We start from the raw sequence: 8,825 nt of genomic DNA, 5'->3' as shown, positions 1-8,825 counted from the left end.
AAAAATTAAATCAACAAAAAAAAGTAAAAAATATCAACAGTGCGCTAAACATTATTAAATATTAAAAAGTACTATTAAACTACAGGCAGAATTACTTTCCGAGTTGACCCTGTTCATATTAGCCAATGGATATAAATTTATTTTTTTCAACTAAATATTTGTTATGGTCAAACAAGATGTCCTCGTCTTGGCAAAGAATGATAATATTATTTTAAACAGAGAGACTTGGTACGTACATAGCCTGGTCTCGTCCTACATGTTGGAAGTTTTTTTTTCCGTTTACATGGTCAGACCGAACCTTTAACCATGCATATGTTTGATCCCGAGCCCTATAAATACTATGCCCTCCCTATCTCTCCAACCCATCATTCTTTAATTTGTTCTTGTTTCAGAGCTCTATAAATACTAAGCCTCTCTATATATCTCTCCAAGCAATCCCCTAAATATTAATTTATACATCTTGTTCTTATTTTTGTTCTTGTTTGATCTTCATTGTCTTTATCTCTATATATTTAAGTCATGGCACTAGAGACACCCATCTCTCCAAGGACGGATCTAATCCATGTCAACTCCATCAATCTGCCAACAAGAAGCAGTTCACAAGTTTCCGATCACACCAACTCTCGACCACTGGAATTGTTTAGGATGTTCGAAAATGATGTGTCAAGTGGCCCTCCGGAGAAGAAACTAGCATGGTTGAGGTCTCAAGTCATCGGCAGTGATGTGGAGTTCGACACTCCTTTCGGAAAACGTAGGCTTACCTATGCCGACTACACTGCCTCTGGCCGAAGTCTTCACTACATTGAGAACTACATCATCAACAATGTTCTTCCATCTTATGGTAAGTTGTTTATCACGCTAATTATTTTTACTAAAATAAAACTTAGTAAATGTATATATGATTCACGATTACCCAAATAATATTTTTCCATTTGTGTTAATAGGGAATACTCATACAAGTGACAGCTATGTGGGGCATCAAACCACAAAAATGGTGCATGAAGCAAGTAAGTACGTCAAGTCCTGCTTGGGGGGCAAAGAAGAAGATGCACTCCTGTTTGTTGGCTCCGGCACAACCGCAGCCGTCAAACGGCTTCAAGAGGTTATGGGAATTGCTGTTGCATCAACTATGAAGGACAGGGTGTCTATGAACCTGAGAGATGAAGAAAGATGGGTTGTTTTTGTTGGGCCATATGAACACCACTCAAACCTCCTCTCTTGGCGCCAAAGCTTAGCAGAAGTTGTAGAGATTGGTCTAGATGAAAATGGCCTAATTGACTTTAAAGCTCTAAGGCACCAACTCAAGTCATATCAGCTGACCAATCGCCCTATGTTGGGTTCTTTCTCAGCTTGTAGTAATGTCACCGGAATTTATACTGACACGCATTCCCTTGCTTCACTCCTTCATCGATATGGTGCTTTCGCATGCTTTGATTTCGCTGCAAGGTACATACACAGTTCGAGTTCGTATACTTTTCATTGACATTGCATTAATATTTCTCAACTGTTAACATTCTTTGCTTTAATTTATATGTGCAGTGGTCCTTATGTGGAGATTGACATGAGATCTGGGGAGGTAGATGGATTTGATGCGATATTTCTTAGTCCACATAAGTTTGTCGGGGGACCAGGTACTCCTGGAATTCTTCTAATGAGCAAGATCCTCTATCAATTAGGTTCTTCACCACCTTCAACATGTGGTGGAGGAACTGTCAGCTTTGTCAACGGATTCAATGAAAAGGTATTTAGTCATTAAGAGTTTGATAATTTTGTGAGTCTCTTTGTGCTGTAATGCAACAAGTACACACACTTATAGGGTGTGTTTGAAAGCAAAAAGTTTCTGAATCAAGTCATACTTGAAATGTTTTTCATATTATGATTTTATGGTTTCATGAATTACCAAGTATGCTGAATATATCTCCGACATGGGTTGCAGGACACTCTGTATTACGAAGATGTGGAAGAGAGAGAGGATGCCGGAACACCACCAATTATTCAGAAATTTAGAACAGCAATGGCTTTCTGGGTAAAAGAATACATTGGCTATGAAGTGATCAAAATGCAAGAGCACAAATTCATAGAAAGAGCACTTGACAGGCTTGTTTCCAATCCAAACATATGGGTATTAGGAAACACTAGTGTGAACCGACAAGCTATCCTCTCATTCCTTGTGTTCACCACATTCAATTCCTCCTTTGTTGACATGAAAAATGGAAGCTCTGTCGATGGAAATGAGACGAGAGATGAAGGAATTTCCATTTGGAGAGAATCCGGGAACATCAGAGACAAGCCCCTTCACGGCCCTTTCGTTGCAAAGCTCCTCAATGACTTATTTGGCATCCAGGCTCGTGGTGGATGCGCTTGTGCTGGACCCTACGGTCATCACCTTCTCCATGTTGATGAGCATCACTCACTTGCCTTCAAATCTGCCATTCAAAAGGTACCCAAGGCAATATTTATATTTTTTTAAATTGTGGACTCACTTACTACGTATTTTACACTCCCTAACCATAGAAAATGATAAGAATTAATACATGGAGTGCCCAAAATATTCCTTCCAAGAAGAGTGTGATTTGATTAATTTTTCTTAGATCCTAATATATGATAAATTTTAACAGGGTTACAACGGAATGAAGCCCGGATGGACAAGAATCAATTTCGCTTACCACATGACAATAGAAGAATTTGAGTTCATTCTTGCTGCATTGGAATTCATAGCCATGTATGGCCAGAGATTCCTTGTGCTCTATGACTTCAATTGGAAAACTGGGAATTGGACTTTCAAGAAGAAGGCATTCAAAGAGATTGAGACAATCAAACGATGCAAAGAAGAATTCAACAACTTGTTGATCACTCGCGCTTTCGAAGCAGCCAGCTTTGAAGACATCGAGGCAATTGCTGACAATAATACCATTGATATGGTCCAAAAGTATGTCTCTTATTTGGAGACTGCTAAAAAAATTGCTCATTCACTACCTAAGTTTCCTCCTTCTCGAAAGGTTCCAAAAGAGATTGATCTTAACCTAGTGCAATTTAGAGTTTAGTCTTGATCATCTCTATTTTTGTGTCTCTCTCGAACCTTTTGGTTTATAAAAATTGTTGACCTTACTTTTGAATCGTATATTGTTTTATATAGGAATTCTTTCATTCTAAAGATTTGTTTTTGTGGTATCAAAATAATAAATGAATAAAAGAATTTGGAACATCTTGTTCCTTTTTTATCCCTCTGATTTGTTGTGTTGTTTTTTGATTCCTTTCTTTTTTTGCCTTTTTTCATTGCATTCTTTAATTCTCAAAAAGAAAATGCATAACAAGTATAAATATTGTAATTAATATTTATCATAATGAATCTAATATAAAATTTTACACCAGCTGACTAGAGATTAACCTGGAACAATTATATATAAAATTGTTGAAGATTCAATCACATCAGTGTGATTTAAAATAAAATAAAAAATAAAAAGAACACGCACAAAATTTAAATCCATAAAGTTATTATATAAATATGGCCCACTAAAATGGGTTTCTCACTAGCCACACTAGACAATAAAGGTGGTTCTAGCCCAAAGGAACCCAAAAAATTGGTAATCAGACGCGACACTGAAGACAAGGCTGGATTGAATACTAAGTGACTGAAACGGTGGCCATTTGAGCTGTTCTTTTTTTTTTTTTTTTTCAGCCTCACTCTCTCTCATCGCTCTTTCGTTACTAATTCTTCCACTCTCCTTCCCTTATTCATTGAACCATCGCATCTCTCGGTACATCATCCGTTATCCATTTTATCTTTTGATTTTAGTAATTGAGAGAATCTCTACCAAGGAATAATTGTATGACTTATATGATCTAATAAGGCCTGATCATCTGTTGGGTGACTGGTGTTGTTCTGTAGTCTACTAGTCTTGGGTGGTTAGATTGGTGTCCTTATTGGTTAGTGTATTTGCATAGGCAGTTTGTGTGTGTGTGTGTTTGCTGGTGGTTTTTTATTTTCTTGATTCATAGCTGTTGTTTGGAAATTGGATTGGTTTAATCCCTTGTACTCTCCCAGTGTTCTCCCTCTCTCGTTGTTGCTTTGTTTTTGTTAATAAATGGTTTATGCTGTAGTGATACCAACAACTGGAATGATACGTATCAATATCTTAATTAATTAAACAAGTATTATTATACTTGTAAGCAGTACTGTCTTTACTTTCATTGGTCTTCCATGTTAAAGTTTTATTGTAGTTCAAACTTTCAACATGTTTTAGCAATTCTGGTTTTATGTGTTGAGTTGGGCCTGTTCTTGGACTTTTTAGTTTGGGCTGTGTTGCCCTCTTTTGGTTGTTTTGTTTGCCCTTTTCTCGTTGGGCCTTGGGGAAATTCCCCAAGTATACTTTGTATTATTTTCTTTTTGTTATTATACTTCTTTTTTTTTTTTTTTTTTTTTTTAGGTAAAAGGGTAAGCTTTGTTATTATACTCTTACTAACCCGGAAAAAAACATTCTGGCACAGATTTGAGCATGCCACAAAGAAATTTGATTAGTCTAGGTCTACCACAACACAAGAAGAGAAAACCAAATAAAAAATGCAAAATAAATAAAAGAAAAGTTAAATGGTACAAAATAAAAATTAATAAATAAATAAACTATCCAAGCTTTTCAAACTCAGCTTCATCAGGTAGCCTTTTCAAAATAGGATTTCTCACTTTATACATTAAAATTAGTCAACATAAATTCTTAATTCACACACACACATATAATACCATTGATATGGTCCAAAAGTATGTCTCTTATCTGGAGACTGTTAAAAAAATTGGTCATTCTCTACCAAAGTTTCCTCCTTCTCGAAAGGTTCTAAAAGAGATTGATCTTAACCTCGTGCAATTTAGAGTGTTGTCTTGATCATCTCTATTTTTGTGCGTCTCTGGAGCCCTTGTTTTATAAAAATTGTTGACCTCTACTTGTGAATTGTATATTGTTATAGAAATTCTTTCATTTTAAAGATATATATATATATATATATATATATATATATATTGATTTCTTTCCTTTTTGCCTTTTTTCATTGCATTATTTAATTACTAAAAAGAAATAGAAAAATAAAATGCATAACAAGTAAAAATATTGTAATTAATATTTATCATAGTGAATCTAATATAAAATTTTACATGAGCTAACTAAAGATCAACCTGGAACAATTATATATAAAATTGTTGAAGATTCAATCACATAAAACCAAATAAAAAATGCAAAATAAATAAAAGAAAAGTTAAATGGTACAAAATAAAAATTAATAAATAAATAAACTATCCAAGCTTTTCAAACTCAGCTTCATCAGGTAGCCTTTTCAAAATAGGATTTCTCACTTTATACATTAAAATTAGTCAACATAAATTCTTAATTCACACACACACATATAATACCATCGATATGGTCCAAAAGTATGTATCTTATCTGGAGACTGTTAATAAAATTGGTCATTCTCTACCAAAGTTTCCTCCTTCTCGAAAGGTTCTAAAAGAGATTGATCTTAACCTCGTGCAATTTAGAGTGTTGCCTTGATCATCTCTATTTTTGTGCGTCTCTGGAGCCCTTGTTTTATAAAAATTGTTGACCTCTACTTGTGAATTGTATATTGTTATAGAAATTCTTTCATTTTAAAGTTATATATATATATATATATATATATATATTGATTTCTTTCCTTTTTGCCTTTTTTCATTGCATTATTTAATTACAAAAAAGAAATAGAAAAATAAAATGCATAACAAGTAAAAATATTGTAATTAATTATCATAGTGAATCTAATATAAAATTTTACATGAGCTGACTAAAGATCAACCTGGAACAATTATATATAAAATTGTTGAAGATTCAATCACATCAGTGTGTTTTACCTATAAAAAAAAATCACATCAGTGTGTTTTACCTATAAAAAAAAAATCACATCAGTGTGATTAAAAAAATAAAAAATAAAAATAACACGCACACTATTTAAATCCTTAAAGTTATTGTATAAAATTGGCCCAGTAAAATGGGTTTCTCACTAACAACACTTGCCCAAAGGAACCCAAAAATTTGGTGATTAGACGCAACACTGATGACAAGGCTGGATTGAATACCAGGTGACAGACGGTTTGGTAATTTGAGGGTTTGTTTTTTCATATTTTGTTTTTTTTCTTTTTTTTTTCTTCTTTGGCAATAAATTAACACACTCATTGGTTTGTAAAAAGGAACTACAAATACCACCGCCACCTACCCCTTTTTTTTTTCTTTTTTTTAATGAAAAAAGTACAACCCAAAAGTTAGATCAATGCTAACTATAGAAAACTATACAAGTACAGCTAGCCCAAGAGGCCCAATGGGAAAGATACAACATTGAAGACATAAACTGTAATGACCCGGTAATTTTTTTTCCTTTCATTTTTTTTAAATTTTATGGATAAATTTTTTTCGTTGTCTTTTTTATTTTGTGTTTAGTTTCTCGGCACTTAGTGTCTTCTCGAGTGCTCGGAAATGGTTTATGAGACTCTTTCCCTTAAATTGATAACTTCCTTTAAGGGCCAAGTCATTTCTACATTTTCACTTTTTGGACACTATTCACTTTTCGTCTTTTTCCCTATTTCGTTTTTTCCCTGTTTGTCACTTTTTGGCACAACCTCACTTTCCGTGCTCGGAGTTGGTTTTTGATTTCATGTATCTTCATTCTAAGCAATTTCCACGAAATACATATCTTTACTTTTGCAGTAAAGTACTCTGGTTACTTCCAGTGTTCATAGAGTTATGCATGCATAATTTTTCAGAATCTTTTTCTTTTCTTGGTGTGTTTTTCATAAATATGTTTTGAAGATATTTTATTACAGGGTTTTAAAAAAAATATTTTTGGAAGATATTTTCATCCTGGGTTATTACTACTTTCACTTTTTGGAGGGGCCATTATGCAATTAATGAAAGTTACTGCAAAAATGTCTCGTTTTGAGCCTGAATCCTCGTACGGGATTCATTTTCACATTTCGTCGAGTCGTGTGCTCTTAGAATTTCATTCTGCTCGTTTTTCTCCAGTTTCAAGGTTTTTGGCCCTAATTGCCGCCGAACTTGTTCGGGGCATATCTCTCTGCTCGGGATTCGGTTTTCGACGCCGTTTCTTCCGTTATTCATATTTTCTCATTTTAATTCTTTTTCGTTCACGGAGTTTCGCCGTTTGAGCGTGTCTGCTAAAATTCCACTTTCCCGGACTCGGCGGGGCCTTTTCGGGACACTTTTGGGGTTTTCCTATAAATAGGGGGTTATAAAATTAAAAAGTCATCTTCCCTTCTCTTCATGCATGACCTGAAGTTGCCATGGTAGCCCAAGGGGGGCTACCACCATTTTTCTCTCAATTAAACCTTCTTTCATTTGTTAAAAAGTCATAGTACCTTTGCGTTTTGTGTTTGTCTTGACTACGCGCATCTTTCCCCTTTATTAGAACCCGTTTTTGGCCAATTTTTAAGTTCAGGTTTGAGGTCAAGTTAGGATTTTGGTAGGTCCTCTTTGGAGTTTAATGTTTACGACGTTGTCCTCGACAAAACCCCGAAGTATTGTCGGATTCAGAACCGTTTCATTTTGGTGGCTTTTGAGATTTTCATCTCAAATTGAGGTAGGGGATGTCTTAGGCTTTTATTTATATTTTATTGATGATTTTATAAGGTTATACCACTTGTATACATATTTTATATTAATCCTAGAATTTAATTTAATTATTTTTCCATGTATAGGATTTAATTCTCAATGATGTATATAACTTAGAATTAAAGTATAGCATGCTAGTAAATTTGATCTTGGTATGGTTGTTGACATATATTAAATTTAAGTCATTTGAATAAGAATTGTAATTTTTATTTAATATTTTTCTTTTATAAAAGATTAATTCCCATGGTCGTACCTTACATGAAATTAACTTGTGATAGGCTATTAAATTAAGTTTTGTCATGCTCTTTAACATACCTTAATTTTGGAGCATTTGGATGAGTATGAAAATTTAGAGATTTTAATTAAAAGAAATAATTAAAATCGATTTAAGAGTTCCATTGGCTTAATTGAGTTTTAAACTTTATATTTGAAATGACTAGGACTTGTTTACTAGCATATATTAATTTGGGACCATTTGAAGTTACTTTATAAGTTAGAGATTTAATTACATGATTTAATTAAATTATACTTTGTTGTTCCATTGGCTGAATTAAGATTTTGAATGGATGTATGTAATGACCATGCAATGTTGTTTAACATGAGTTAATTAGGGATCATTTAACTGAGATTTGAAACTTAGAGAAATTGATTAGTTTATTTGATTAATTTCCGTTTCTATAGCGTTAATGATTTAATCATGTGTTTGACATTGGTTATATGTTTAAATCATGATTTTGGACTTGTATTAGATTCATGAGTTTATGATTTCAATGTCGAGATATATTGTTATAGCGTGTAACGAATCACACACTGAAGATTCGACATTTGTCATGCCTTAGTAGTTGTGGACTTAGAGTATATATTATATGTATTTCCAAATTTCGTTGTGCATGGTACATAGTTGATTAACTTGTATATACATGTTGATATATACGTTGTTGCACAACTTGTTGATTTTGGAAACTTAGGGATGTCGTTGTTTGACTACGGCTAAGACATGGTTCTAGTACGGGAGATTGTCCCTTTACAGTCTATTGCGCACATAGGGAGGTTACCCATGGGCTAATAACCCTAAAGTAACTATGGTGTCGGTTTGATCCGGCGTGATGTCCAAGTATCCACTTTATTTGATTTCGCATTTTGTTTCAAGTTGATAACTAGATGATATCGTAACTTGTTGTT

The 8,825-nt window shown here is 33.7% G+C and overlaps 1 pseudogene; it reads left to right on the top strand.

Moving 5' to 3' along the window:
* Positions 1-519: 519 nt before the first annotated feature.
* Positions 520-3,061, top strand: LOC132309230 (uncharacterized; annotated as a pseudogene).
* Positions 3,062-8,825: the final 5,764 nt, after the last annotated feature.

The sequence above is a fragment of the Cornus florida genome, unplaced genomic scaffold (assembly GCF_030987335.1).
Source record: "Cornus florida cultivar Cherokee Brave unplaced genomic scaffold, ASM3098733v1 CherokeeBrave_3.0.0_Hap2_Chr05, whole genome shotgun sequence".
Lineage (NCBI taxonomy): Eukaryota > Viridiplantae > Streptophyta > Magnoliopsida > Cornales > Cornaceae > Cornus > Cornus florida.
The sequence above is the reverse complement of the archived record's forward strand: the minus strand, read 5'-3'. Positions and strand labels throughout refer to the sequence as shown.